The sequence below is a fragment of the Chlorocebus sabaeus genome, chromosome 11, assembly GCF_047675955.1.
Source record: "Chlorocebus sabaeus isolate Y175 chromosome 11, mChlSab1.0.hap1, whole genome shotgun sequence".
In the NCBI taxonomy this organism is placed as follows: Eukaryota; Metazoa; Chordata; class Mammalia; order Primates; family Cercopithecidae; genus Chlorocebus; species Chlorocebus sabaeus.
The window spans coordinates 39,545,713-39,554,544 of NC_132914.1; the positions used below are offsets into that span (position 1 = coordinate 39,545,713).

Here is an 8,832-nt window from a genome sequence, read left to right on the forward strand (position 1 = left end):
GTTTTCTCCCACAGTTAAGGAAAGGAATAGTAATTTTTCATTTCATTCTAATCACACTAGTAATTTTTCACACTAATACAGTGTATAATACATTCCCACTGTATTAATCTGTTTTCACACAACTATGAAGAAATACCCGAGACTGGGTAATTTATGAAGGAAAGAGGTTTAATTGACTCACAGTTCCGAATTGCTGGGGAGGCCTCAGGAAACTTACAATCACAGCAGAAGGCAAAGAAGAAGTAGGCACCTTTTTCACAGGGTGGCAGCGCAGAGTGAGTGCAAGCAGGGGAAATGCCAGACACATATAAAACCATCAGATCTCGTGAGACTCACTTATTATCATGAGAACAGCATGGGGGAAACCTCCCCCATGATCCAATTACCTCCTTGACACATGGGGACTATTGAGGCTACAATCCAAGGTGAGATTTGGGTGGGAACACAAAGCCAAACCATGTCACACACCAAAGACAAGTATGCTCTGGTGCACAGCTGTTAAGTTTCCATGAAATCAGGGAAGACCATGAACACTTCAGAAGAGCACTCTTACTAAAGTTTATATTTGAATGACTGGCTGGAAATGCATCGATGTTCAGGGCTTCACCTGCTCTAAAAGTGCACAGGTTATATGCCCACACTGTATCTATCCCCTCCCCGGTGACATGGTCTACGGTCCAGTGGGGGAAAGGGAACTGGCAAGCAATGACTCTGGCATCATCCTCAAGTTCAAGTTTCTTCTCCAACTGCAGCATCATCTGAGAAGCACACCAAAAATAACAGTGTTTGAGTACTATGAAAAAGTAACTGCCCACAAATCTGAAATACAAAATTTGGCAGAGTCATGCACACTTTCTTGCCAAGCATGATACTTGGAATACCAAACTAGCCACTGATTTAATTCACAACCAACTGCTGTGAATCTTTGCTTTGCAGCTGCTATTACTGTGTTATTAATGTGTCCATCGCCATTACCAATGTCTACCAGGGATCCTCCTCTGCATAGCAACATTTTCACATTTTTGATCTGCTTTGTAGTTGCAGGTACAAAAGGCAAACAGACTTCTCAGAGGATTGGTGCTATAAATGGCATAGCTACAGCATACAGCCACAAGAGTCCCACCCACAATCTCAATAAATAAAAAACCCCTAGTTGCTTTTCTTCAAACTGTTGGCTTCAAAAGTCGAAGGTAGAATATTTCTTGACTGACTTTCTTTTTTAAGTGTTTCTAGGGATGTGCCTCCCCTTCCCTCTTTTGGGAGTTTCTATCTTCTTTACGCCACCATTATTTTGGGTTTCTGTCACTGTAGTCAACCTTATCCTGGCTAATCCTACCTAATGTATACGTTTATGAAGGTTTTCTTTGTAAATTATTAAGTTCTATAAATATGGATATATATATAACATATTTGTTGATTGCATTATTTAAATCTTCTGTATACATGTTTTGTCTTCTTGATATGCAAATTATGAAAGAAGTTTATTAAAGTGACACTATGATGGTGGCTTTATCAATTTCTTATATTTCGGGGGAGATTTTTATGTGTGTATACAAAACCATTATAAACTAGCCCTTTGCCACATTTTAAACTTTGAGTTTTGATTTTTTCTGATAATACTACATTTGGCTTCTTCCGTTTTTATTTTTCTGCTGTGTCTTTCCCCACTTGCTTATTTTCAAACTTCAGTTATCACTTGCTTGAGTATTGCAGAATTGATCTCAGAGGATTCTGAAGGTTGATTTTTTTTTTTTTTTTTTTTTTTTTTTTTTTTTTTTGAGATGGAGTCTTGCTCCGTCGCCCAGGCTGGAGTGTAGTGGCATGGTCTCAGCTCACTGCCAGCTCTGCTTCCCGGGTTCACACCATTCTCCTGCCTCAGCCTCCCAGGTAGCAGGGACTGCAGACGCCCGCCACCATGCCCAGCTATTTTTTTGTATTTTTAGTAGAGACGGGTTTCACCATGTTAGCCAGGATGGTTTCGATCTCCTGATCTCGTGATCTGCCCGCCTTGGCCTCCCAAAGTGCTGGGATTACAAGCGTGAGCCACCGCGTCCGGCCAGACAGACTTTTTTTGAGGGATGCTAGACCTGGGAAATTGCCATTAGCCTCACCACTCTCATGGTAAGCATTCAGAAAATGTTGGGATCGTTTTGCCTCTGATTTATGGGCAGTTATATAGCTCAGGTCTCTAGAATAGTCAGGTTATAAGGCAATAGGCAGGGGTTGTAAAAAGGAGATGAAAATCCTGTGAGAATGGTAAGGTGAGATTCCCTTGTGTAGCAGAATCTTCACTTAGTGCTGTTGGTAATAAACACAACTCTGTTTCCCTATGTAAATCTTTGGAGACTGGCAAGTCCACACCACCATTAGGTAGCATGTTATGTCATATCCTGACTTTGTGGAATTGAGTCCATAAGTTTCCATATTCCTTCCTATAAAAAACATTATATCCTTTAATAACATTGGAATTTTTTCCACCAATCACATCATCATTTTGTTATGAAAGTCACCAGGTATGTCTTTTGCAGAGAACATGAAGCTAATTGCTGGATTTTTTTTTTTTCCTATAGTATGACCACATAGTTACCATATCATTTAAAAAATATCTTGCTCATTATTGGACAGCTCTGTTGAGATCTTTAATATATTCTGATAAAGTATATGTTACTTCTCATCCATCACATTGAACATTTCTACATGTCAGGTATGCATCAGTGAATAAAACAGAAAAAAAATAAATCCCTGTTTATACTATGGTGAATCAGGGGAAAAGATGTTGACTAACAGAAAGACAATAAACATGGTAAATAAATATGTTATATGTTAGAAGCTGATAAGTACTATGAAGGAAAAAAAAGAGCAAGGTGAGAAGTGAGACATATAGTCTCAAATTGCAACTGTACATTAGTAGTCAGGATAAATGTTTTCGTGATTGTTGTGTAATGAACTACCCCAAGACTTTAATGGCTCAAAGCAACAACCATTTTATTGTATCACATGATTTTGTGGGTCAGGAATTTGGCTAGGGCTTAACTGTGCAATTCTTCTGTTCTGCCTGGTGTCAACTGGTAGCTAGGCTGGGCTGCAAAATCCAACATGACTTCACTGGTCCAAGAGGGTTCAAGTTGACTTTACTCACATGCCTGGACTTGACAGGGAGGACCAGAAGCCTAGGTTCAACTGGGACTCCCTCCTTCCTCCATGGAGTGTCAGGATGTCTCCAGGTGGTTTCTAAGCAAGGTATCAGACTTCTTACAAGGAAACTGAGGATTCTAAGAGTCCCAGGTGGAAACTGCTAGTCTCAAAGCTACGTCTGCCAAACTCTGTTGGTCCAAGCAGTCATACACCATCCATTATTCATGGGGATGGGATTTGGATTTTTACCTTGATAGGAAAAATGTCAAAAATTTTGTGGCTATGCCTTTACCAAGCAGGAATCATTAGGAAATGACATTTCACTAAAGACTTGAAGAAGATGAGAGAATTGGCCAGGGGATATTTGGGAGAATAGAGTTGCAGAGAGAAAACAACAGGGCAACATTCCCTGGTCAATAGTGTGTCAGGCATTTCAATGTGACTGAAATAGAATGTGCAGGGGAAGAATATTAAATGGAATATGAGAGAGAACGGGGAGGGGATGGACTCCCAGCAGATTCTGTGAGTCTTGTAGCCATTTAAGGACTTTGGATTTTACCATGAGTGAATGGTGGATCACTGAGAATTGAACAGAGGTGTGACATATGACTTATCTTTTAAAAGGATTATTCTAGCTGATATGTTAATAGTCTGTTGCAGTAATTTAAGCAAGAGATCACACTTGCTTAGACAAGCATAGTACAAAAAGAGGTAGTGATGAGTGATTGGATTCTGGATTTATTAACAATTTGAAGATTGATATAGGATTTTTAATGGCTTGAATGTGGAATGTATATGATCAAGGGAAAAGTAAAGAATGATTACAAAGATTTTAGCCATACCTGGCTGGGTGCATGGGTCATGCTTGTAATCCCAGCACGTTGGGAGGCCAAGGTGGGCAGATCATTTGAGGTCAGGAGTTTGAGACCAGCCTGACCAACATGGTAAAACCCCATCTCTACAAAAAAATTAGCCTGGCATGGTGTCACATTCCTATAGTCTCACCTACTCGGGAGGCTGAGGCAGGAGAAGCGCTTCAACACAGGAGGTGAAGGTTGCAGTGAGTCCAGATCATGCCACTGCACTCCAGCCTGGGTGATAGAGACAGACTCATTCTCAAAAAAAAAAAAAAAAAAAAAAAAAAAAAAAAAAAATTAGCCGTAGCAGCTGGAAGAATTAATTTACAATCATCTAAATAAAGAAAATTCCAGATAGAGTAAGTTTAAGAGAAAAATTGAGGATTCTGTTTTGGATATGTTAAATTTGGGATGGATGTTAGCTATCCTAGGAGAGATGTCAGGAACAAGGAAGACAGAAGAGTGTGGAATTTGGAAGACACTCTTGACTGAAGATATTAAAAATATGATAGATGGTCCATGTTTTTAAAGGCATAGACTGGATGAGATCACAGAGAGGCTGTGGTGTATTTCAGCATTAAGAGGGTAGAATAAAATGGAATATCAGAATAGAGACGAAAAGAAGTATTGAATGAGGAAAGAGGAAAACAAAGAGTGTGATGAAATGGGGGTCAAATCAAAAAAGTATTTCAATGAAAAAAGTGCCTCATCAAATTATGTCAAACTCTGCTCACAGGTCAAATAAAGAGAATTAGCAATTGGATATTGGAATCAACAGCACACACGTCATAGGCGACCTTGACAAGAGAGGAACTGGGGACAAAGAATATGGATAACTCTTTCAAAGAATTTTGCTGGGAAAAATTCAGCAGAGTGGAAAAAACTGCAAGGTAAGAGAAAGAGGGAAGAATTGATGGACAATGTTCTTGAATAAACAGAGCGCTTGAGTCTAGGGCAAAATGAAGAAAATGGCTTTAGATGGGAGCTGTAGTAACATGGGGAAGATATAATCTATGGGTGCAGACTTAGGAACATTGGTTTTAATAGATCTAATGCTAGGAATATGTGAAAATTCTAATTGTTGAAAGAAGAAACAATGGTGTCAGCTGAATATGAAGATCGAGGAAGAGGTGCTGCTTGGTTTGAAGAGAAAGGGGAAGGTGTAAACTATCATAGGAAAATGGGAGACTCAATAGATCAGGGAGTAGTATGGTTTGACTCTTGTGTCCCCACCCAAATCTCATCTCGAATTGTAATCCCCACGTGCCAAGGGAGGGACCTATAATTCTCATGTATCAAGGGAGGAAACTGATTGGATCATAGGGCAGTTCCCCCCATCCGGTTCTCATCATGGTGAGTTCTCATGAGATCTGAAGGTTTTATAAGTGTTTGACCATTCTTCCTTCATGCTCTCTCTCCTGCTACCTTATGCAGAAGGTACCTGCTTCCCCTTCCACCATGACCGTAAGTTTCCTGAGGCCTCCCCAGCCATGCAGAACTGTGAATTAAACCTCTTTCCTTTATAAAGTGCCCAGTCTCAGGGAAGTTCTTTATAGCAGTGTGAAAACAGAATAATACAGGGAGATATACAGCATAACTGCTGGCAACATTAAGAGCCACTTGAGGTTGCAAACTACAAAAAAAATCCTAAGCCCTCCATCAACTGAATGGATACTTACCTTGGCCAAGGGGACCCCAGAAAAGCCTTAAAACAGTTCCCAGCTAAGATGGAACAGGAAGTTGGACATACCTCGTTATACCCTCTCCCTTTCGCAGTTTAGACACAATTGACCAGCATTAGTAAAATAGAGATCATGAGACTGACAGAACAGACTCTTTATGGCAAAAAGATACCAAATTATAAAGAGGACCTAAGGCCACGTCACAAGGGTTAAGTCATGCACTCCCATATTTACAAGAATAAACTATGTTCTAATGACCACAAGGTTTTTTTCTCTAGCAGCTAAACAAGCACTGGCCTTGATAAGCAATATTAAAACAGTTGCAGCTCATCCATTGCCGGACGCTGACTGAACCCCTGTTCCACCAGCCATAACCACTGCTTTTATCAAACAGGAGACAATTTCAGAAATTTTCTCCATGTAAAAAGACGACCAACTGGACCATGGGCTGGTTCTGGATGGTTTAGAGAGGCTGTGCACTTGCATGCCTTCATGTCCTGAAAAGACCGTAAGTCCCCATCCCAACGTGAACATGGACCACATATTACATATATGTTCAATAAAAATGTCTCAGGACCACCTACATGAACATTCATAGCTCCTCCAGTAATTTGAATACATATGTTTAGCCAACTGTTTGGCAAAAAGCTCTTACCCCAACCCCACCTTCTTTGAAGAGCTTGTCTCTGATCTTGGCCTGAGGCATGCTTCCCAGCCTGTAGGATGGCAACTGTAATCCTTTACAGAAAATAAAAGTCTTCTTTTTTTTAAATTATATATTGTGTATGGGTTTTTTTTTTATGTTTATAAGGTTCATGGCCATGAATTTAAAGTAGGACCAGTAAGCAGTTTTGTTTTTCCTTCAGCCATCTTCAGCTACACTAGTGCAGATAAAGAATAGATCTAGAGTTGGATTTAACCAAGGTTGTGGTTTTGCCAAAGTAGTATGCCCAAGTGAGAGAGGGCAAAGTTGAGGGCATATGCATGTAAATAATTTTTGTTGTTGTTGTTGTTTGAGACAGGATCTTGCTGTGTCACCCAGGAGGCTGGAGTGCAGTGGTGCAATCTCAGATCTCGGCTCACTGCAGCCTCAACCTCCCGGGCTCAAGCGATTCTCCCACCTCGGCCCCCTGAGTAGCTGAGGCTACAGGTCTATGCCACCATGCCCAGCTAATTGTTTTGTATTTTTTTGTAGAGATGGGGTTTCACCATGTTGCCCAGGCTGGTCTCAAACTCCTGACCTAAGGTGTTCCGCCCACTTTGGCCTCTCAAAGTGCTGGGATTACAGGTGTGAGCCGCCACGCCCAGGCACAAGTAAATAATTATAATGATCAAATGGCATGTAATTTGGCAAGAAAGGGAAGAGAGGAGGACATCAAGTGGACAAGGGGCAGTGAAAAGTGGTAGATGAGTAGACTGCAATCCCCATGGAATAGGAAAACTTAAAGTCAGGATACTAGAGGAAGTGAACTGGAAAGGAAGGTGGAGGAGGTGGTGATCAGAGAGTGAGATGTAGAAGTCCAAAATTATAAAGAGGTTGAAGCAGTTGTAATGACAAGGTTAGACTGTGACTATGAGTGTTGAGGTAGGGTTGGGAAGAGTTTAAGGTGTTTAAAATATCATTTATGTATTTATTGAAATCACCTAGAATATGAAAGTAGTAGTTTTGGTAAGATTAATGAGTCAGACTCTAAAATGATCATGGAATGAGAGGGAATGGGTGATAGAATGAAGGTCTCCTGATCCCACTGTATCTGCTGTTGCTGTATCTGTTGACAGGTTTTTCTCTTATCAACAGACTAAACATTGGCATTTTGCAACTTATGTACTTTTTCCCTACTGGAAGAAATTTTCAATTCTGCAGATCTGCAGTCGTTATCAAAATCCTGAGGCTCTCCTATGTCTCCTGATGTTTCATACATCGTTCACAAAGGCCCAGACTTCCTGTTCTCAGAATGCACCCCAGTTCTATAAGGAATATCTTCAGCCTCAGAAAAGTCACCTGATTCATTGGCTCTGGAGCCTACTTTCATCAGAAGATCCATCCTATTTTCTCATAGTACAAACTTCTCTCACCAACAGCCACTTCCATTACCCTGAAGTCAAAAGCAGGAAGAGATAAGACACCTGCTCAGTTTGCTTATCACCAGCAATGCCATGGTAAAGTTGTAAGCACAACAGGCATGTTTACTAGATTAATGCATTAGGAAGACCATTCTGGTTACATTTTGGAAAACAGCTTAGAGGAGCAAGAATGGAGGCAGGGAGACAAACTAGGTAGCTGTGGCCATAATCTAGGTTAAGAGACAGCTTACCTAGATTGATCTAGGCTGGTGGCTGTGGAAACAGGATAAAGACATTCCAAATTAATTCTGGTTTCCAGAACTCATGTTAATCTTTCTCATCTGGGCATTTGCAGTTAAATCTTCTGCTTAGAAAATTCTTCCTCATTGTTCAATTTCCACTTATGAGAAAGAACATGTGACCTTTGATTTTCTGTTCCTGTGTTTAGTTTGCTGAGAATGATGGTTTCCAGCTTCATCAATGTCCCCACAAAGGACATGAATTCATCCTTTTTTATGGCTATATAGTATTCCATGGTGTATATGTGCCACATTTTCTTTATCCAGTCTATCATTGATGGGCATTTGGGTTGGTTCCAAGTCTTTGCTATCGCACATAGTGCTGCAATAAGCATACATGTGCATGTGTCTTTATAAAATGATTTATAATATTTTGGGTATATACCCAGTAACGGGATTGCTGGGTCAAATGGTATTTCAGGTTCTAGATCCTTGAGGAATCGCCACACTTTCTTCCACAATGGTTGAACACATGGACACATGGAGGGGAACCTCACACACAGGATCCTGTCATGGGGTGGCGGGGTATGGGAGGGATAGCAATAGGAGAAATCCCTAATGTAGATGACGGGTTGATGGGGGCAGCAAACCACCATGGCACATGTATACCTATATAACAAAATTTCACGTTCTGCACATGTATCCCTGAACCTAAAGCATAAATACATACATACATACATAAAGTTCTTCCTCACCCTTCTTGCCTAGCCCTTACTTTTCCTTTAGATTTCAGTACAGATGTGATTTTCTCTGGGAAACATTTCTTATGCCTCAAGAGCAGCTTGACTTCCCTGT

At 40.6% G+C, this 8,832-nt stretch overlaps 1 pseudogene; it reads right to left on the minus strand.

Annotated features, from left to right (window-relative positions):
- Window positions 1-125: 125 nt before the first annotated feature.
- Window positions 126-7,596, minus strand: LOC103239478 (ATP synthase subunit C lysine N-methyltransferase pseudogene; annotated as a pseudogene).
- Between the last annotated feature and the right edge of the window lie 1,236 nt (window positions 7,597-8,832).